Raw genomic sequence first — 24,083 nt, forward strand, 5'->3', positions numbered from 1 at the left:
GATTTATACCTTTTCTGACACTAACAGCCCAATTTTGCCTCCATGAGAAATAAGACTTACACAGAAACCAGTCTCCAAAAACTTATCTCATCTCTTGTTTTAGACACATTGGGCTTTCAGAATCTTTTCTCATCCTGCCTTCAAGACACTATTTTGTACAGATACTTAAGAAATATGATACATTTTGTACAGATACTTAAGAAATCAGTAAAAACTATTCTTAAAAACCCATGGATCATGGGAGGGTAACGAATTAAAGAGAATGAGAAGGACATGCTTTAAAAAGAGAATCAGAAATACCTCTCTCAAAGTCCCTAAGCTTCTGTTTCTGGAAATAGTGGAATTAAATTATTAAACTTTTCATAAGCACGTCATAGTAAGGAGATAAAAATATGGTCACTATGGAACTGCCAGGAAGAAATTATGTTAAAGCAACCTAGTTTCCCTCTCTAACTGATAATTTAGCCTACGTAAATGGAGAGAAAGAAGAGGAAGCAGGAAGGTCTTAAAAGTTTCATACTGGTATGATGTTCTCAAAAAAAATTAGGGAATATGGCCTATATTTTATACATAAATCAAAAAATCACCAGCTAAAAACTTGGAGCAGAAGAAAAGTGCATCCTTTCAGTTAACTGCAAATGGGAGGATGTTTTGGGTAGAAACCCCACAGAATCTGTTTTGAACCTGGCTCAATTTAATATTTTCATTTGTGACTTGATTATGGAGATACAAAGTGATCTGACAGCATTTGTAGATAATGGGATAGGAAAAAAAACCCTGAAAATACTCTGGAAAACAGAACAGGAATTTTAGGTCTCCTTGGTTACTTTGACAGAAGTTCTGAAATCCTTATGCAATTGAAGAAAATACAAAGTGGTATTAAAATGAAGCAAGGGGAATCCTGCATAAATAAAGGGCCTTTAGAGGTGTCCTCTTCCCAGTACATTGAGGCTGAACAAAGTAAAATCATCAAGGATCCTCATGGAAAAAATTGAATTCCAGTCTGGACTATGTTAGTATAAGGTCACTACTATTATGTATTTGTGGAGCAATGCCCTCAGCTGAAATACTTTCCTTCAGATTTGGGCACTGTGATTTCAAATCTAGTCACACTTGAGAGAGTTCAGAGAACTGTGCTAAAAATGAGAAGAATTTTAAGAGCATGACTTGTGGAGAAAGGTTTGGAAAAACTCACTTTGTTTAGTCTAGAAAAGAGGGGATTGAGAGGAGAGTTTCATGCTCTTGATATACGAGGTGCTGTTATAGGGATGAGAGTTCTCAACGTTCCCCAGGAGAAAGGGGGTGAGAGCAAACCAGTGTAATCAGCAAAGGCTGAGGTGGTAAGAGGAGCAGAATACAAAAGTACAGTGGTAGCAAAGTAACTGCAACAGAGAGGAGGGTCAGAGTATCTCCTGTACTGGAGAGTTTAAAAGACTTGGCCAACACATTGGAAACAGATTAATCTCTTCTTGTTTCTGCCTCAGAGGTGACAGCAGGCCTAGAAGACCACCTGATGTTCCCCGTGCTTGGAAAACAAGAGGCATGGGAACAGCAAGCAGGTGCTGGATGTCCTTGTCGTGTCCTCATGGGCTGATGTTATCAGGGAGCTGAGCTGAGACCTCGGAGCACAGCACAAGCACTACTCCATCGGGCTGAAAACATCCCAAAGGTTTCTGTTGTTCTGGAGTCAGCTGTTCCAAGAAGGCAGTTCTGAATTTTTAGCACTCACCCAGGCTCTCCATTTAACATTTCCTTTGAAAGGAGGGTGCACTCTCCCATGCCGTGGAAGGCAAAATGTCACCCAGGGCCACCCTGATCAGCACAGACCTGGCTGGCTTTTGAAAACCCACATGTGCTCAACTGGGTATTTTCCCTCTCGTACTTGTAGCAAGAGCTCAAATGTCTAAGATGAAAAAGGGACCATATCTATTTCTGTTGTTATAAAGTCAGGCACATTAACACTTCCAGAAATTATGTTGCTCTTTTTTTCCCTGACATTGATCTGCTTGAAACGGAGCAAAATATTTAATGTGAGTCGAACCATTCACTCAGTAGTTTTAGTTCTTGAAACATTGTCCTTTCTTGCTGCATGTTCAACATCAGCCCATGGATTTTTTTTTCCCTAAGAATATTTCTGGGGAACCCAATATCTGATCATTTAAAATGTGTAATCAACATCCAACAAATTGGTGCTTCAAGAACCCTGAAAGATATTTGCAAATGCTTGATCTTATTCTGTTTAGTGCAGCTTTTATGTAACATTTCTTATTTACATAAGAAATCCTAAATTTAAGAAAGGAGAAGTGACAGGAATGCAAGCCAAGCATTCAGTGGAGGTTTTATTGGGAAGATTCTTCTGTAATGAAACCTTTGCTCAGATATCCCCGTTCTGTACAGGCAGATTTCACTGCTTGACTGAAACAGCAGGAACTAAGGCATGTCAAAATCCTGAAATCACTGTGCTTAGGGCAGAGCCAACGTGCTTTTACTTCATATCTCTGCAAACTCCTTCTGGCAAACTCTCTGAGGGTGATGTCTAGTAGAGAAACAGAAAATGATCCAGACATGGCTAAATCATGTTTGGGATGACACAGGAAAAAAACCCCAGAACAATCTGTTTTCTCCTTGCGATTCAAAACTACGTGTAAATATTGCTGATTTCCCATACTGAAATTGCCTCTGGAACTTGCTGCTGTAGAGCTCTACTGGGGCTGTTCCTGACCCTTTCACTTTTCCAGCCATGGGAGCAATTGCAGTATTTTGTGGTTCACAAGAAGCTGCTGCCCCTCAAGGCTCAGGAGACAACTTCCCACATTTAGTCTTGCCAGCTCAGCCCCTGCACCAAGAAGAAAATCACCATCGTTTTAGCAGTGCCTTTGCAAGTCCTTATTTTTCTTTGATATTTTGGCTTTTTTTTTTCTGAAGGAGGACCGTGCTGCTGGCTAGCAAATAAGGGCTTTGGGGTTTGAAAATGGCTCACGTAGACTGTTACCACTCTGTCATCTAATGCAGGGGTCAGAAAAAGCTCAACAGCCACTGATGGAGGTGGATGACGCGGAGTGGGAGCTGAGACATCTGATTAAGATTCAGCTGGAGCAAAAAAAGGAGATGCTGCACCGAATCATGATGTCAAAGGTAGGCTGACGAGAAGTGAGAAGCATCTAAACTTTGAAATGCAGTATCTCCTGACCCTGTTGGATTCCTACCAGCAAATTTTTAATTTAGAAAGAAAACTATGGTTGGATGCGTGTGTTTGAAAGGCTGTCAAATCCTTTAGTGTCAGTGGCTCTGCAGCAGCCTGTCAATCATGATGACCTTGTGTTTTGAATTGCTTGGAATTTCTTTTCCAGTAACAGGAACATTTTCTCTGGTTTTAAAGCTCGAGATGCACAGAGGAGTCTGTTATGAAGAAGGACGAGTTCCTTCTGCCAAAGAACAGTTGCGTTGTCACATTTTGCCTGGGACTCAGGAGAAGGGGGTGGAAAGCCACAGCAAATTTAGTTATACAGATCAAACTGAATAAATGCAATTATTAGGATGCATTTTGCCATTATTCCTCTGTCCCACAGAAATAGTTAATGGCATAACCAGATTTCTTCAAAAATTTTTGAGAGTTCTGGAGGTTCAACCCATTTTTTTTTCCACAGTTTGGGCTCTGCAGTTGCACAGACTCTTAGAAAAAATATCCCTGATATACACCAGGAACCGTTCTCCAAAAAAAAAAAACCATGAAGGTCCAGATGGGCAAGAAGTTGAATGTAAGTCCTCTAAGTGTGACCTTGTGGCCATAAATAACCAGATGCATCCTTGGCTGTATTAGCAAGAGAGCATCCAGCAGATCTGGGGAGGATTTTTTTCCTCTTGTCCTGAAGTTTTGATATGTTCTTATCCCCACTTTTGTTTATGTATTTGATCAGAGTTGCTCTGAAGAACACTCATATTTCTACTGCTCTGGTATCACCATATTTCTTACTGAACACACCATAACACCTTTTTTTTTTTTGCTTCTCAGGGAATGGCATATTTCCTGGACTTACTATCTCTGTGTTTGTAAGTTCTTCATGTTTTACAAGCCACCCAAGTTGTTTTCAGGAATTATTCACTTGTGTTTAAATGAAACCTGAATTTTTACTTAAAATTTTACTTAAAATCATTCTCATCACACAGCTTCTTCAATTTTTTTACTACATCCCACTAGCTCTTGATTTATTTTTTTCTACATATTCTTGAGATTTTCAGAGATGTTCCATTTTTCTTTAAATAATTTCTACTATGTCAGGTTGTAAATTATGTCCTAGGATCGCTGCCTTCCCAACACCCCAGCAATGTATCTGCATTTCAAATGCACTCAGCACAGTATCTAAATGCCAGCAAGGCATTTAACCTTGTCATTTTGCCTGAAATTAGGTATTCAAATATTTTCTCTATGGGTGTTTATTATTTTGATTTATTACTGAAACCTTCTGGTCCTGAGTTTCCATTTCAGGATTGGCTCTGAGGGTTTTTTAAAAGCACTGGAGATTGAAAGGTGTTTTCTGCCCTAGTAAGATTTTGCTGGAGATTATCCATATGCCAAATTACTTTGTATTTGGGCCAGACCTGATTTAAAAGGTTCACTTCATTATTTCAGAAGTGCATTTAAAAAGCCCTTCATTCATTTAATTTATTTTATTGCTTTAGAAGATAGATACATTACAGGTTCTCCAACCCTTTGGCTGGATCCTTAAAGGCATATTAGGATCTCTTACTGCCTCCAAAATCCTGACAGGCACAGGATTGACAGGCCCTCAGAGAACCTGTGGCAAGTGCCTGTCAACCAAAGCAATCACAATTTCTTGAATGACATGAGGAACAGGGAGGGGTCTTTTTCTTTTCCCTTCTTTTTATTCACTGGTATGCTGCAAATTCTTGTACAATTCTTATCTTACACAAGAAAAGGTCTTTTAAGTCTTGTTACAAGAGCAAGTCTTTACATAAAGAGAGGCCATTTCTTCTTTGCCATTGAAGAACTCAGGGGATAACTCTGTCCCACAGTGTTATGTAGCTCTTTAAAGCCTAACAAGAGGGTTGATATCATTTGCCCTTATATTGACTTGTTCTAGGTTCCTTCTAATTCTGAAAGGATGTTGAGTCTTTCTGCCTAAAGCTTGAGCATCATTTTATGATGCTCATAATTTTTCTTATTAACAGAAAGTTGCGAGTTTTGCCCATTTTCATAGAGTTCAGGTATCTCTGGTGAAGAACTTGGACTTTGAAGGGATGTAGTCTGTGTTGCTAACAAAAAACCTGAATGCATACACACTGAGATAGTCACTGTGACATGCAAGTGCTCTTATCCCCAGCCTTGAAAGCTTTGCTTGACCATTTCTGTCAACTCAAGAGAACCGAATCCTAATCTCACTGAAAACACAGGAAGCCTAACATGATCAAAGACCAAGGTTTCTCACTTGAACTTGGGAGAATGGACAAGTTAGGTATTGTATCTATACTTTTATATCCCTAAGCTGCCCTCTCTGTCCATCAAGGGGCTCTCAGGAGAGACATCACTTGCAGAGAGGTGAATATTACTGGAAATGCCATTCAAAAGACGCCTGACATTGCCTTCCTGTGAGGGCATTAAGGTACAGCAAAAAATACAGTCACAATCTAAATGTATGCAACTTCCTTGCCAAAAATGACCCACTGAGTTCTTTTGGCAAAGGGGCATCATTTTCTTAAGTGGTTGATGGTGCACAGTGGAGCCTTTCTTTATTTCTGCCACTCAGACCTTGCCACATGAATACAGAAGTGAAAGTACAGGGAAAGTAAGTCCATATATGGGTTTATTTTACCAATTGCACTCGTGGTTTCCCGGTGTAGCAAAGTCACTGTCTAAAATCATAGAGTCACAGAATCATTTAGGTTGGAAAAGCCCTCTAAGATCAGAGTCCAACCATTCCCCAGCACTACCAAGGCCACCACTGACCCATGTCCCCAAGTGCCACATCCACACGGCTTTTAAATCCCTCCAGGAATGGGGACTCCACCACTGCCCTGGGCAGTCTGTTCCAATGCTCCCAGTTTCACTTCATAGTAATACCCACAACATATTTTATAAAATACTGCCAGTTTCAGTAATTTTGATATCTACAAGTGAGTCAATGCCAAATCTCTGCTTCGGCATTTAAACCCAAGGAGACAAGCTATAGATTCTCTCTGTATTGCTTTTCCAGAATCTCAGGTGTGCATCTTCTTATTTATTTTAGGGACACAAGCTCCTTTCAACAGGTTGCTTTGGACTTAAGCTTTGTGCATTTCCTGGCTACATTTTTAATAGACCTTCACAAAGCCTAAGAAGGAAATCTTCATCCCCTCTTTAACCCCTGTACACAGATTTCCCACTACTGGCACCCAATCCTCCAGCTGATATAACCCACCCGCAGTTTTTCCTAGGCTGGGCAGAACAGGCTGATCTGTGTCTTTCTATCCATCTCCACTTGTGCCAAAGCAAATTAAGACTTTTGTAGGGTTCTTGATAGGCCTCAATAGTCTATTCCTGCTGATTCTCTATGTGTGTAAACAAACCTGTACACAGAGAAGCCTGACACTGAAATCTGTGCTGTCCCCATCGTGTCAAATCTCCTGTCAGGGTGAGAATGAAAAGCTTCATGAGCTTTCATCATTTGTTTTCGTGCTGCAGCAGTGGAACCAGGATTTCATCCAAAGAACTGCCAGTTTAATAAATTGGGAACTATCAGGAGCAAGCCTTTGGTGGAGGATGGAAGCTGGGCTAGGTCAGCTTCAGGGCTCTGAGCAGCTTAAGGCTACGGACACTGTTACCCATTTTCACACTCCCAAGTCTTCCCTGCTCTCAGCTCTTCCCCATGTGCTGTTGCTGTTCTAAATCCTGGTAATTAAATTACTGAGTAAACACTCTTCATTACATTATTAGGAAAATGTTTTTATTCCAGAGGGTGGTCGGGCACTGACCAGGCTCCCCAGGGCAGTGGGCACAGCCCCAAGGCTGCCAGAGCTGGAGGAGTGTTTGGACAATGCTCTCAGGCACAGGGTGGGATTGTTGGGGTGTCCTGGGCAGGGACAGGAGTTGGACTGGATGATCCTTTTGGGTCCCTTCCAGCTCAGAAGATTCTATGATTCTGTGTGACCTCGTTCCTTCTTGTGTTAAATGATATCACTGGGCTTCATTCTTCTTTTTCTCCTGTTCCCTTTTTCAATGTGATTGGTTTTATTCAGAGTTGGAGTTTTTTTCTGGAACAGAGAACAGAAATGGATGCCCTGGTTTTGATACAAACATTTTTTCATCCATCTATTATTTTTGGTAATCTCCAGTTAGGCTCCTCCTCAAAAGCACATGCACACATGTTGTACACGTCATTTACTTGGAGTGTTTATTTCTGCCAATGTTTACAAAAGTCAAAGACTCTCAGTTGAAAAACATCTGTGGGGCAAAGGCCCTGCCATGAAAAGAACAGCAAAGATTAGATTAAAGGAAGGTGAAGCTACTGAGATTAAAAACCTTTTGAAAGTCAGGACAGAATGTGTGTATGAACAAAAGAACAATACATCCAGGTAACAGCACACTCAGGATGTTAGTTCTTAGTCACTTATGTCAACAGCATTATTTGTCAAAAAAAAATTTGTCTCCAAAATTCTTCCCCCTCTTTAAATCCCAGTCACACACGTTTGCTGTGCACCAAGATTGATTATTCACTCCATTGTCATTGCCTGTTGTTCACTGAATTCTGACCTTTTCTTTTAATTCAAGGAAATTCCCACTGCAGAATAGGAAAAAAAAATTCCCCGTTCTAAGAGATGACTCATTTCTTTGCTGCCACATCAGCTTCTCATAGCATATTTAACTTTGAAATATTACTGGAACAGGGGAGGAGAAAAGAAAGATGTGGATCAAAAGGTCATTAGTAACTAATGTTTTAGAAAGGAACAGGCAAATGTCAGGGGAGTGAACTTAAAGAAGGGATGTAAAAAGGTTCACTGAGGAAAATCGAAGGGGTCAGCTGTAAGAAATGACTGGGAGTCTTCAGGGGAGATCACAAAGTAGAAAACCAAACATGAATATATGAAATGAAGAGAACTAGTGAAATAATCAATATTCTCCCAAATCCAAAGAGATCAATGTGTGGCTCAAACCCTTTGGACAGCAGCACAGAGCTAAGGGAGAGGAGGAAGATTATGAAACTCAACCACAAGTCAAACATGAAATGTACCAAGAACAATGAAAAAAAAATTGAGATCAGCACTGAAAACCATTATTTTTAAAAGCCTTTTCAATATGTGAGGAACAACTCACTCCTCCCCTGTTCAGCTGTTGACTGTTCTGAGCACTACCTGGAAATTCATGAAAGATGATGAGCTTCTAGAAGCAGGGAAATGATAATGAGTGTTCATCAGAGCTAAAACTCTCTGACACTGGAAAGAGAAAGGAGGAGAAATTTTTGTTCCTGGGACTTTGTTTTTTTCTTATTTCCAAGAATCTGTATGTGGACAAAGGAAGAACTTTGCTCGTTGGATGTGGGCTCTGTCCTACCAAACTCTCAAAACCCTAAAAGGCTGAAATGTGATTGTGATCCCAGTGAGGAGTTTAGGACTATGGTCATTTTGGGAAGTATGAAGATGAATTAGCCACACCACTATTTGGAGCATTCAGATGGAAAAAAATTATATTTATACATTTGAGTAATTTTTCCCTCTTGTTGACAGAGGGACAGTATATATTTGGGAAAGAGGGAATACGGTGGTGACTTTGAAAATGCCCACTGTACAAACCACAAGGGGGGAAAAAGGTGTGAATTCATCACTGAGAAAAGGTGATGGAGTTTTAGAAGAGCTAAAATATGATCTATAAATTTGACTGAATCAGAGATGAGAGTCACACCCCTTCTAAATACCTACCCAATGCTCTTAATATGACTTATTGTTGCAACAAGATAAGGTCTGTCTTCAGACATCACGTGCTACAGACTGATCTCAAACTCTTCTTTCCCTCCCTTGGTATCCTTTAGGCATTTAATCATGCAGAAAAAAAGTTTGATAAAACTGACTTTCCCTCAAAACTCCCACTCAAGCCGACTCCCAAACTGCAGTCCATGGCATCTCTTCCTCTGCTTTCTGTCAGCACAATTTCAGCTCTTCCACTAAGCAGGCAAAGAGATTCAAAATAAAATCACAGAATCACAGAATAGTTTGTGTTGGAAGGGACCTTAAAGCCCACCCAGTTCCACCCCCTTGCCATGGGCAGGGACACCTTCCACTGTTCCAGGTTGCTCCAAGCCCCATCCAGCCTGGCCTTGGACACTTCCAGGGATCCAGGGGCAGCCACAGCTTCTCTAGGCAATGTTTTTTTTTTGACACCAAAAAGTTGCCTCTTATAGTTGTTGTTCAGTGATCATATTTGATTCATTCAAACAATAAAACCAGCTTACATCAGGTCTCCTAAGGCTGGAATTGGAGATCCATTATAGCTCAATCTCCAAACAGAATTGGCCTTACATAGGAAAAAAAGAGTTTTCATGTCAAAACCTCATACTTTACAATATTTGAAGTGTTTGCCTGCCAAGCTTTATATATGCCATTGGAGCTTTTTTATAGGAATAGGTTTAATGTAGGCATTACTATCAAGATTTACTGAATAATATATCAAAACACTAAATTAAAACTCATTAACTTAACTCCACAGGCAAATGAGGTGCATCCCAACAGCTCTGACTCGACAAAATCTGCAGTCTGTCAATACAGATTCTTACTTCACCAGGGAATTATTTGTCTGATACAAAAATAAAGCCAAGCTGACAATCCCATTCTTGAAAAGCTCAGTTCTGGATGATCCATGTCACACCCCCCACATCACAAGCAGCAAAGTAATCCCTACACATCCTTACCAAACACTTCCCACTGAGGACAGAAGGTGAGCACATCCATGACTGCTGAGTTGAGATTTGGACAGGTCAAGAAGTCAACACCAGGGACTCTTTGATAGTTTGGCTCTTCCTGCTGCCTTCACTCATTTATTCTGTTCCTGTCCGACCCTTCTCCTTCCACCTTTGCCTTGTAGACTTTCCAATTTCTGCCGTTTCCAAAGAGTTTTGCTACGTTGATGTTTGCAAAAGCGGGTATGTGATAAATGCTGTTAAAACTCTTTGGCAAAACTGCTGGTTAAGATGCAAAGCACAGCCAGAACAGCTGCCAGAACAACCTCCTGTGCTGTGGATGCCCTGACAATGCAGACGACAACACTGGATACGAGTTCGTCAGCAATTAGTTCCTTCTTGAATTCTAAAAACTGTCTCAATAAAAAGATTTTCTGCATCCATCTTTTGTTCCCAGATCCACTCAGTAAAGGCTGTGCACTGCTTCCTTGTGAGTTTTCATCTATTCTGATGCTGAAGTCAGTGTAATCAGACAGATAATTAATTTAACAGCTACTTGCTGCTGTAAACACTTTCCTGTAAGAGGAGTCATTCTGGGACAGGCTTTTTCACTGGTATACAAAGAATCAGCTGGGCCAAAACCCCAAGTTGATATAAAATCATTCTCTCACACTGACTTCAGACTGACACCAGCAGAAGAACTCGTCCATTTTGTTTCATAGCACCAATTAAGAAACAGAAAAACTCACATCATTTGATGTATCATAAAAATTTCCACTTCTTTGCCTTTTTCCCCCTATATTACTTAAAAGTTTGTTGAATCAGAACACAATTCTAAAAGTACTTTGTTTCCTACAACTGCCCCATGCTGAAAACCCATGGTAATCTGCTTGGAAATTTTGACACACTTTTGTCTTGGATATTTTTTTAAAATTGCAGTGAACAGGAGAACACAGCTTGAAGAACCAGAACAGATACATGACCAATGAGGTAATAACCATTATTCCAACCCTGAAAGACCTTTTCAGAAGAAAAGTTAATCTCTACAGGATGCAACCATTCCTTATGACCTTGAATTAAATTGGCCCTGTTTCCATGGGAAGCTTATTCTTTAGGCTCAGTCGTTGCTGGCTGCCTTTACATTTACTTATAATAGCACCTGAAGTCTTCAATCAAGTTCCCATTATGTTTAAGTGCTGTAGCACCATATTGTAACAAATAAAAGCACTCTAGAGGATGCAGAATAATTTCAGGAAAATGTGTTTAAGAATAATCAGTGAGTGTCTGTTTTAGAGGTAAATGGCTTTTACAAAGGTTATGGATAGACACATACCGAAATAGTTTAATAACATTAGTGAAGGAGTTCCCCTTTATCTTCAAAATTATTACCTGATATCGTAATTGTAGTGTTTTTCTTACTTCCTGCCTTGCACACATGAACTGACATATTTCTCTTTTTGACTCCACTGAGCAGAAGTGGATTTAACCCTTCTGATAATTCAGGAACCATCTTCTCCATGATAGAGACAGAATTGGAGCATTTTTTCACACAGGAAGATCTAAGAACCGTGAATCTGAAACAATTTGGGTCCTGGGTTTTTTACAGTTGCTTTCCGTATTACCATAGCTGAATGACCACATTTCCAGCTAACTCCCTCTGGGACATCAATGTCTTCAATCCTATTTTAAATCCTGTAGAGACTCCTTTGGTCTTGTCCCAAGTATTTCAGAGGGAGCTAGCATGCATGCAAGCATGAATAAATTCATCTGTAAAGGTAAAGAAAACTAAATAATTCATTTAAAGAAAGTACTATAACAAATATTTTCCCAGAGACAACTGGGTGTGTTTTTTTTTAAATCCTCAAACTTGAACTTTTTCAATTGAACCCCTTTGAAGACAAGGACTTCTTTTATATTAGGTGAAGGAAGTGTTTGGGGATGCTCCTGCCTGGTACAAGACTAGCAAAATATTTCCCCCCTAGAGAAGATGGAAATATCTTCTCAGTGGAATCTCTTCTGAGGGAAGAAAGCATTTGGATTATCAAATATGGCATTGGAAATAGCTGCATTCTCCCTAAACTTGGTTCTAATCTTCCAAAGCTTAGAGACTGAGCAGAGAAACAGAGATAATGATTAAATCTTGTGGTGAATTCTGCTATATATATATTATTATCCTTGTACATACAATGTAATTCTCACTAAATCATTAGCACCAATATTGAGATTAACAAAACACTGGACGTAGAGAGTTCTGATTTGAGTGAGTTTTCACCCACACCATAGATGGAGGCACATAATAATGGAGCAAAACAGCCCCTTGAAGAGCCCAGAGATTTGGTGTTTGCCAAGCTCATTTGATTCAAGCCACGTGGGATTCGCAAAACCACAGGAATAGTTTTCAGGTCCCTACTTGCAAAGAAAAAAAAAAATGAGTCATCATTTAACTAATCCAGTCCTCAAAGAAAAGGGACAAAACCCAAGAGTATAAAGATTAATTGATTCTTACAAGACAATAATAAAAAAAAAGTGGTTTCAGTAATACAATCTAATTGTTTGTAAGAGAGATAAATGACATGAAATTGGGTGAGTTGCCTTCCTCTTGGCCAGTTTTCTCACTAAAAAATAGCAGTAATTATCCCTCCCACTCTGTGTTTGACCACTGAGTTCTGCAGAGGAAAAACATGATGTCACCAAGTGTTGGTGTTACCATCAAGTGTTGGTCAAGAGCAGTGAGTAAAGGCAGCTACACCTCCAGACTTTCATTATTTATCTCTCAGTTACACAAATTCACTCTGAACTCTACAGTTGAACTTGTAATTGAACTTGTAATACAGTCACTATGGATGCCCTGTGCTGTTTTACCAGTGTCCCCTTATTATCTAAATTTGAAATGTACAGGAACATGTTCCCCCGTCATGATCATAAATTAGGGTTTGCACTTTCAACGTGAGATCATTTCAACTTAGGGATCATTTCATTCCAAGTCCCTGCCATGGACAGGTTGCTCCAAGCCCTGTCCAACCTGCCCTTGGACACTTCCAGGGATCCAGAGCCAGCCACAGCTTCTCTGGGCAACCTGTGCCAGGGTCTCACCACCCACACAGGGCAGAATTTTTTTCTCATATTTAATCTAAACCTACTCTCTATCAGTTTAAAGCCATTCACTCTTGTTCTGTCAGTACAAGCTCTTTTAAATAGTTTCTCTCCATCTTTCCTGTAGGCTCCTTTCAGGTATTTAAAAACAGGGAAAAGGAAGAGCTAGAATCATACACTGAGCTTTTTTAACTTCCCAGTAACACACTAGAAAAAAACCCACCAAATTGTTTCTAAATATCTGTAAGACAAACAAACTACTGAATAGTATTTTATGAAGAGAATGTCAAGGCTCAATTCTTTCTGTAATGTGTTAATGTGATGACGGCACAAGAAGCAATGCAATATTTATCTTTGATTTTTGAAAGATTGCTGTCAAGGCAGAATCTGTTTGTAGCTATTGAGGACATTTCAAGAGGGGATGTAAAAAAATAGAGAATGGGAGATTTGGTCAGAAAACAGGTAAAAACTTCCCAGTAAAGCAGCTAAAAGGGACAAGTTGTGTGTTTGTCACTGGAAGATTTTAATAATAAACATCTGGAAAGTCATCTGCTAGAAAGTGATATAAATAGAGGTGATCATGTCTTGGAGCAGGAAAGAGGAGAGATGGTCCCTTATGGGTGCTTTCAACTACAGCTCTGGGGGGCATCACTTGTGATGCCAATCTTCAGAATGGGAGCATTAAATCAGGCTTTATGGAATATATCAACTGGTTTTCCCCTGCCCATCGCTAGTTAAACACCAACAGCTCCTTTTCTCCATTCCCCTTTCCTGATAACACTTGCACTAAATATTTTTCATCGTAAGGTAAAAGCCTCAGACAATTCTAGAAGACAAATCTATGTAACCTGCTCTTACAATAATAGCACCTGAGATGGAGATGTCAAACTTCCAGATATCAGCAATAGCTGACGCAAATCCTATCTCCTACTCAGAAATACAGGAGAGGATGTGCAGGACAAAACAGGAATAAAACGTCAGGAGTAGGTAGTGAAGACTGAAATTAGTTTGAGGCTGGAAGGCAGATTAGAACAGCCAAGGAAGCTGTTATTCTGCTTCTCATAAAAAATACAAAAGAACTTCCTGAAGTATATTACAGAGTCAGGAGGGGGTTCAGAAATTGGTTATGAAAATGATCAGGGTCCTGGAATAAAAATTTCATAAAAAGAGATTGAGAGATTGTGTGATTGTTTACAGAAGAGATGAATACAAGGAGTTATGATGAAAATATATTAAATTTTGAGAAGTTAAAGGAAGAGCTGCTTATTCTTCATTTTGCTGTATCTAAAATCTCAACAAGAAATTTCCATATAATTCTCGAGATACATGTGATTAAGGGAAACGTTGTTTCTTGAAATATGTAGACCAGCTGTGGATCTGACTGCTGAAGTGTGGCATTGAGGATATATGAAAATAAATGTTTAATACTTGTAAGCTATACTAATGATACTTACAGCAATCATTTTTACATCTGAACAGTATTTTTTTTTTCGTAGAAATGAGCCTAATTTTGCATCTCTGTGTGACACTTGAAATGCAGCAAACATCCCCACTACAGTGGAATTCACAGGTGTCCTTGCACACAATTTCTGATGGGTATCTGTGAGCAGAGGAGCATAATGGACAAATTAAAATGGAGTTTGGTTTTTGCTTTTCTTTTCTGATATTACCACTGTGTGGAACAATCCTGATCAAGTTCAGCATCAATTTTGTCTGGCATACTAACCTGCCTGCCTCTTGAAGAAGTATCTTATTTTGCAACACATTTTATTCCCACAGGACTCTCATAGGGGAAGAAAATGATATTAATTTCATCTATTCGTATTCTTCCTCTGATCACACTCAAAGAATAAATCACCAGACAACACTTCTCCAGGTATTCAAAATGAAAGTGAATTAAAATATGCAGGTCCATAGGGCTCCTTTTTATTTCAGAAAATCCCCTTTTGTGGGAGGAAGATCCTTCCCAAGCCTGTTTCTCTCACTAGCCATCAAAAGGTCCCAGTGCTTTGCCTTCTCTACTTGTCTCACATTTATACTGCAAAGTTTAGGTGAGTAAAAACTTAACAGCAGTAAAGCAATACCAGTAGCCATTTATTTTTAAGTTGCACATTCGTAATAGTAAAGATAATGGTGATGACCTGATTTGCTTCCTGGCACCTCGACATTCAGACTGTGGGTATTCCAATCATTGTGGGCTTGTTTCTGGGCTCAGATAAACTTATTTCATTTTGCAAACTTCATTCAGCCGACCAGGCTGCCACCCAAATGAGATCCTGGGGTGCCAAGTCGAGCCTTGGCACCCTTGTTTGAACAAGTCATGCACTAGGCAAGAGCAATAAGTGATGTAATTATACGTTGGCAGTGTGGAATCAAGCCCTACAGTTCTCTGTAATGATTTATATTAAACTGATGGAATGACATTAATCTACAGGATTATGGGATAATTAATAACATTATTCAATAAATGAAGGAATTTAAAAGTCTTGAAGCCTGTAGATGAACGCCAGAAACATCAGTTCAGGTAATTAATGACAAACAGGATGATCATTACACAGAAACTATTTAAAAATTACAGCACTTGAGTGTTGAGAATAATTTTAGTAAACATTCCAGTAACAAAGTGACCTGAGCTGGACTAAAGCTCAAACTGAACTTCTAACCTAATTTAGAAATAAATAGTGTTTCCCTTAATAATCAAATTGCTGAGGTTGGCAGCGTTTTCACTTTGATTCAGGATTTTTAACCTTTGCAAATTCAGGATTTGGGTAAATCTCTAGGAAAGAATAAGAACTACTTCAGAACAAGAAATACTGCAGAAGTCCAGTTGCCATTTCACCTTGAGAAGTTATTCATCACAGCAAATCTGCAGTTCTTCAAATGCATATGAGATGAAGCATTAGGGAAAGTTATCCTTCATGAACTTGGAGAACATAATTAGAGAATTAGAAGAGCTGGACAGTGTGCAAATAGCACCTAATGCCTTGGCAGAAAAGATACAGTTCCTGAAGATTTATGGCTGTGCTAAAACAACTCTCATGAAGGACAATTTTAGTTAAATTACCTCAGGTCGTCACTGTCACCACACACAGTTTTACTGCAAGGCTCATAATGTGACATTTTGCTTTGAACTTCAGCCCTTGCAGTAAAACACACATGAAAGTGTTTCTGACTGAGAAGAAAAAAATGTAAAATGACAAAGGTACTTGTGACAAAATTCTGATCAATTTTTAGTAAAAAAAACCTGCAGACATCTGAAAACTAGAGCTGGACATTCTGCATTGGGCTAAATTTATCCCAGGGGTTCAATAACACTAAACCTGAAAAAAAATCGGTCTGAAATCCAAAAGGACAAGGTCTTTACTCTGATCTCCAGCATTACAGAGACCTTGCTGATTCAATTGTATCAAGACCATTCCTTGATTAATTCCTTTCTTTTTTAAAATAGAGCCTGAGATTACCCAGATCCTCATTCCATCTTTTACTGTGAGTTTGTAGCCAAACACCTGGTGGCAGACACAGCAGTGAGGGGGGGGGATCTGAGCTCTCCCAGTTTCAAAGTTGCTCCGTGGATTTGCTCTGGTCGATCTTCCACCTCTCTATTTTACTTTCTGAGATCCCTCTTTCACATTTACAACATTCTCACCATGGCAGAGCATCAAACATTAGAGATGATAATTGGAAACAAGGGAGGACTGAAAGTTTCACAAGAGCTTCCACACCAGCACCTTTGGAAAAAAAAAAAAATCATTTAATAGTGTAAAAAAAAAAAATAAAGCAAAAGGAAAAGTTGGAGTGTGAGAGAAAAAAAACCCCAGCTTTGCAATGTACAGTATGCCTAACTATACTAATTATGTTATGCAAATATAAATTAGGGAAATACAAGTGTAAATAGCAAAACTTTTTTCCAACAATGTAGCAATTACTTGCATGCATTTGTTTGTCGTTTCAAGGGACTGATTTCCAGGAATGAGCAAACCTCATTGCTCATTGGGTTTTGTGTTTTCTTTTAATGATGTAGATTTTTTCAAAGCTTTCCGGTCCCAATGTGATTGAAAAGCACTCAGGAGATGTGGAACCATGGTTTGAACTTCATTGAATATTTATATACTGGTATTGAATACCTTAAAAATATTATCTAATGTCTGAAAAGTTGGAGAGGATTTTTTTTCCCTCCTTCTTGTTCTTCTGTACCTGGGATGGGAAACCTTTCTCAGGGGAACCTACAGCTCAGGTGCTCTGGGACTAGAACTAAAACACCAAAACAGAAGCACGTGATCTTCCTCAATTCTATGGTCAGATTAAATATTTCTGCTTTGAAATAATTTCAGGGATGTGTAGCCAACAGGTTACACCATGATCATCTGCTCTGATGTCTCACAGCACCTAAACACCAAGTCTAAAACCAGTGCACAGTAATGCAGGATGGTCAGTTCTTACGAAATCCTTTCCTTAAGTGACCACATCAGAAAAAATAATTTGTAATCAAGCAACTTGCTCAACTAATATTTGATAGGGAACTTTAAACCTAAGTTAGGAAACGAAAATACCTTTTTATGCTGATATTTAATAATAAAACACTTGAAGCAGTATTTCTAACAGGCTAGAAAACAATGCCACATAAACAAGGTGTGTTTGCTTGTGTGCAATAGCTCTTTGCTATTAAACAAATACAAGGAATCACTATTTAAAAAAAAATAATTTGTCTCAGTGAGTTGGAAGTTCTACTGTCAGCCTGGAATGAAGACTATTTTAACAGCTCTGCAGATTTTATTTCTTGTTGCTGTGCCTGCAGCAAAAATTGTGCCCTAAATGTTGTTGAAAGAGCTGAAAATTTTGAGCTGACTTTTACCTGCACTAATTATTTGGCCTCATCTTGATAACACTCAAAAAAATTTTAGCAACCAAAAGAAATTTAATTTTATTTTTTTATTTAACATAAATTGTTTTCCTTCTTCCTTGCAGAGAAGCTTAGAAGTACCAAAAGAGCCTAAAGTATGAAAAGTACTAAAAGCTCTACCTAGAATTACATGCTTTCTTATTAAAAAAAAAAAACACTGGAAAAAAAAATCTGAAATAAGAAGTGCTTAGCAACAACTGATATTAGAATTAATTGAAAATATAATAACGAATAACAAACCAACTTTCAACTGCTCCTTTTCTTCTTATTTTCACTTCAATACAGCCTGTCCTAAAAATTGAAATACATTACAGAAGGATCATTGACACAACTCATTTATAAAATAAAGTGTTATTGAGAGGAACTCCACTAATTGACAATTAAGGTAGGTCATTATCTATATGAAGAGAATACCTATTTGTAGCTATTTACCTTTTCTTGTGGAGGACCTTTCAACTGCCTGTGAAAGGGAGTGTCTGGAGTAAGCAGAAAAGCAGTAGCTTTGTTTAAGGCTTTTGTGGAACTGAAATAATGCTCCTGGAAAAAAAAAACATTACATATTTGTAATGGTTAAAAAATGTTGGCTTTTAGTTTTTTTCAGAACTAGGTGTTTACTCTTAACTTTTCATTTTATAGTAATTAAGGAAAGGGTAAACGAGGGGTTGACTATGATACCAATAGCCTGTTAAGTTGTTTGATAGCTACTGGCTTTTTGTTAATATCCTGCTCCTAGTTTTATTTTATTTACCAACTGTATCATCTTTTTCCTACCCAAACACCCTATAGGTTATCTGAATTTATTCTGACCTCCATTTCATCTTGCAGCAATCTCTGCAGAATTAAATGGCTTGTAACTCGTTATTTACTTGCACAAATAACATCCCTTGAAGCTATTCCCCCTTTTCCTGGCTCTTGTAAACAGTCTGTCTCCGACTTTCTTGTAGGCTCCCTTCAGGTACTGAAAGGCCAGTATTTTTTTCTTCATAAATAAAATATTTTGCCTAAAGTTCTTGAAATTTCTACACATCTTTTTCTTGAGTTAGGGTTGTCTTTTGTTTTGATGCCTCCCTCCCATTCTTCCTTTGATTACTTCTAACTTAAGCATTGCCCATCCAGCTGTGGGCTTGCCCAAACAACTGCCTTAAGCTTGCTTTACATAAAGTCTGCTGTGACGTGGGTACTGTGTACAGGCTGAAGTGCAGAAGGAGTCTTTTGGATCCTGCATAACTTCACATTCTGTTTGGGTTTCTACACTGAGAACTTTTAGAATATCTGATGTACCTGACAGGTCTCTGTTGTGCAGTGCTGATTAAAGAGCAAAGTTTTTGAGTCAAGCACAAGAAGCCCCAAGTCGTTAGTTGCCTGCTTGCTGTGCTCCTGAAGAACACCATGTATTTTGTGTTGAGAATAAGGCTTTGACCCTCTTTGACCTGACAAAAACACCGTGGGCAATGTGCAGAATGCACATTCCTGTGATGCATGTGGTTATTAAAATCCTCCTCAGTCTTGCAGCTCTCAGTGAAATTCATCAAATTGTTGATCACGGCCACAGTTTCTTCAAGGAGGGGAAACATGAGGTTACTGCTAAGAAGTAACTTTTGAGTAGCCTTCCATGGTTGTAGTAAAACTGTGTTTACTGAGCAGCTAATGACAACAGTTAGACCACAGGATATTTTCAGGCATAATAAAGTTGCCTGCGTTGTCTCAAAGACCTTCTAGAATTTTTTTCCCCAAGAAGTTGCTAAGCTCTGGGTGAATTACACACAAGGAAGGCTTCCAGTGCACAAAAACTGTCACGGACCCTCTTGAAATGCTCAGAATTTTTTATCACAGACCACCTTGTGTATCTTCACAACAGACCTGCTTTCCATCAGTACCTCCTTGTTTGTGAAGGTCATAGAACCACAGAGTGGTTGTGTTGGAAGGGACTTTAAAGACCATCTTGTTCTAACCCCCTGCCATGGGCAGGGACACCTTCCACTAACCCAGGTTGCTCCAAGCCCTGTCCAACCTGGCCTTGGACACTTCCAGGGATCCAGGGGCAGCCACAGCTTCTCTGGGCAACCTGTGCCAGGGCCTCACCACCCTCACAGGGAAGAACTTCTTCCTCAGATGGAGCAGTGCTGTACCATGACCACCTTAAGGATGTCACCATCTGCATTTACACCATAAAATGAGGTCCATTCATGCTTCTGTATTGATGCATTTTTGCAGCCATCTTGCAGTGCTCCCAAGAGAGAATGATTCACTGTCAGAAAGCTCAGGATGATCCAGAAAAGATGGACCAGCTGAGCAGGGATGGGGTGGTGACCAAGCCTGAGCTTATACAGCCTTACATGAACCCCTGGGCAGAGAATGTGATGGAGGCCTCAGGGAAGTCTGGTCCAGGAATTCAACCCTAGAATTGTTCTCAGGGCCCTGCCAAGTTGTAGACATGCATATGTTATGGTTAAGTAGGAAATGGAAATATTATTACAGAAATTGTTTGTGGTGCTTTATTTGCGGGGGTGGTGGGGGGGAAGCTGATCTTTGTAGTAAAATAACAAAACTCAGTGATTTCACCAGAACGGGTTTAGATATAATATTGGGAAAAAATTCTTTGTGGAAAGGGTGGTCAGGCATTGGAATAGACTGCCCAGGGCAGTGGTGGAGTCCCCATCCCTGGAGGGATTTAAAAGCCATGTAGATGTGGCACTTGGGGACATGGGTTAGTGGTGGCCTTGGCAGTGCTGGGGGAATGGTTGGACTCCATGATCTGAGAGAGCTTTTCCAAACTAAACAATTCTGATATTGGAGACCCTGTAGCCCTTCTCCATACTTTGTTCACCTTTGGGGTGCCCCTGGTACCCATCAGGGCTCTCTCTTTGCTGTTACAGATACAGTGTGGCTTTGTGGGTGACACACAGGATGCATTATCTTGCTGTTTACCCTCGTGGGAGCTGTGGGGAAAGTTCCCTTGTGGTGGGAATGGTTTCGTTTTGCCCAGTCCCAAATAGATCACCAGCATGCCCAAAGTCTTGAAAAAAACTTTTGTTTTCTGATGAAGACAGAGATCCTTGTGATCCTGACCCCACCTGAGCATCATCTCTCTTCTAAGAGGTGAAGAGTGAATGGCTTTCCCATGAGACAGCAATTTGCTCAAGGAGGTTGAAGGTATGTGACGCTTTATAAATGTCAGATATGTTAATGCCTTGAAGAAGAAGTATCTTCTCGTGATCAGGGGTCTGCTTTCACACCATCTGCAGATCTTTCTCTCCTTTCCTCCTCCTGTAAAAAGCACAAAGGAAAGATGCCAAAAAGAACATGCACCAGATTCGCAGCTGCTGCAATGTAAACACATGTCAAGCAGCACTGAGGAGAGAAATACAGTCAAGGGCTTTGTGCTCTGGTTATTTCATCCAAAGCCACGTGCCAAGTAGTTCAATAACACCGAGGGACCCAAACCATCAGCTACAGAAGCCCAGCATGACCTATTGAATGAAAGCTTGCTTTTCTGAAGGCAGAAACCAGCTGAACTCCAGCATTCACTAATCTTAGCTATTGTTTTTAAGGGACAAGTTGATTTTTCTGGTGTAAAAGGAACCTAGGAACACCTGAAATCACTGATTTATTTTTTTTTAATAAGGAAAATGAAATCAGTGATTAACTCAGGCTGATAATGAAGTATCTGAATTTTGTGAATGACCTAAAACCTTTCTATACACATGAAAAGTTAACCACTTGTCAGAATTCTAGTTGCATTCCATTATTTCCAAATGAACTCCTACTTCTCTGGTAGAATAAGATCATGTTAGACTAGTTACTTCCTGGGTAGGAAAACCATGAGGGTTTCTCTCTTTTCCCTACAGTACTTAAACAAGTGTCAAATCCAGATGTGTTATTAATGAATTTTCTCCTCTTCTCTTTTCTGGATCGCAGATAATTCTCAAAATGTGATCCTGTTTGTGTTCTTGGAAGTCTCATGACATCTTGGGAGCAAGTTTTGACTCCTGGGACTTCAGTCCTAATGTTGGCTTGTTCCAAAATTCCATAGTTCACAATTAGTAGTCTACAATTAAATTCTTGAGAAATAAGTCAAGATAAAATGAGGGCCTTAGGGTCAGAACATAAGTTAGAAGAATTCCACATTTTTATCATTTAATATCCGGCCACTAAACCTGAGACACTTTTTAAAATATTGCTTGTTTTAATAAGAAAGGCTGGCAATAGCTTATCCTTCCTTTTGTCCCAAATCTTTATTCACATGTATTTTGAGATATTTTCCCCTAAATATGAAGATCTGACTGATTTTTTTTCCCTTGCACCCTCTGGTGGCTGCAAGTCCACATCTATTCAGTGGAGATCAGCAGCTTGACAGGATGTTCCTCTGGCAGAGCTGGTATTACTGGATCACTGCCATCCTTCCTATGGCCATAAACACTCCAGAGAGCTTTTGGAATGGAGCTGGGCCAGGGGGGAAGAAATGCAAGACTACATTTGCAGGATTAAGTTCCATATGACTCTATCTCCATCAGAAACAGATTTGGGAAGTCTGATCACAAACAAGGACCTAAATTATAAGCAAAATGTACCTTCCTCTCTCCAGGTGCAAACCAATTTTATGAAGACTGGGAATGGAGTCACTGCATTGACTTCAGAGTTTGGTTGTACAACCTTCACTTAGGACATTTTTCCCAACTCCAGTGGGATATATTTTTTGCTTTGCTTATGGAAAGGGAATGCAACTGATTTGCAGTTTTAAACAAACACTGCACGTACACACCAAGTGGAATTTGTTGGATGTGAACCTGAGCTGTCAGTTGCTCTGCCAATACCTTAACGATGAATAGATATATAAACCTTTTATCAAATGTTCTGGTGAAATAATTTTACTTCATGGAAGTGACTCCTCTGTCATCCAGGATGTGCAGAGTCTGTAGTGACCATGCACATCACGCAGCGATTAAACTTTCTCTGTGATCAGCTGCAAGTACTGACAGAAAATACTGTGCTAGAGCTGAGTAAAGCCTGTGAGGGTTAATAGTCAGCTTTGCCTTTGCAAGACAGAGTTCAGCAGGGCTTAGCTTCATCTGTTAGTCAGAGGGATTTCGTGAGCCAGCCTGGGCTTCACTGCAGCCAAGCAGTCTGGGCACCTTAGCTGTTTGTTCTGTGCTCGACAACTGCTGCCAGTGTTGCTGATGGCCCTGAGGGACTTTGTGCAGATATCTGCCCATACCCACACCAGACCAGCATCGCTCTGCCCTTGGGTTCTCTTCATCAGTTGTGAATTATGTTGATTCAAAACTGGGAGGAGTGGCTGACACCTCAGAGGGTTGTGCTGCCCTTCGTAGGGGCCTTGATTGTTTGGAGAGGTGGGCAGAGACAAACTTTCTGATATTGAATAAGGGCAAGTGCACCTGGACATGAGGAAGAATTTCTTTATTGTGCAGATGACCAAGCACTGGAACAGATTTCCCAGAGAGGGTGTGGAGTTGCAGCTTTGCATTCCTTGATAGAGGCACAGAATCATTTACGCTGGAAAAGACCTCCATGATCATTAAGTCCAGCCATTTCCCCAGCATTGCCAAGGCCACCACTAACTCATGTCCCCACGTGCCACATACACAGGGCTTTTAAATCCCTCCAGGGATGGTGATTCCACCACTTCCCTGGACAGCCTGTGCCAGGACTGAACAACCCTCTTCTGTGAAGAAATTTTCCCAATATCCAACCTAAACCTCCCCTGGCACAACTTGAGGCCGTTTCCTCTCATCTTGTCCCTTGTTCCCTGGGAGCAGAGCCCAAGCCCCCTCCTGGCTCCCCCCTCCTGTCAGGAAGTTGCAGAGCCAGAAGGTCCCCCCGACCCTCCTTTTCTCCAGGCTGAGCCCCCCCAGCTCCCTCAGCCTCTCCTGCTGCTCCAGACCCTTCCCCAGCTCCGTTCCCTTCCCTGGACATGCTCCAACCCCTCAAGGTCTCTCTTGTCACGAGGGGCCCAAAACTGAACGTGTTAAACTCTTTGACTTCCCTTGCAAAGAAAGGTTATACATCTGCCTTTACTGTTCCCACTTTTTGTCTGTTCCTTGGTTCCCAGTAGAACTTCTACCAGGCAGAGCAGACGTCAATGCTCATTTCACTCTGAGCTGAGAAATGCTTGATTTGCTCCTGTATGAACATCTCAGAAATAGATGAGTTTATTGCCCTCATTAAGGGAACAGGCAAACTTGAAA

The sequence above is a fragment of the Neopelma chrysocephalum genome, unplaced genomic scaffold, assembly GCF_003984885.1.
Source record: "Neopelma chrysocephalum unplaced genomic scaffold, ASM398488v2 Primary Assembly neopelma1_380, whole genome shotgun sequence".
Lineage (NCBI taxonomy): Eukaryota > Metazoa > Chordata > Aves > Passeriformes > Pipridae > Neopelma > Neopelma chrysocephalum.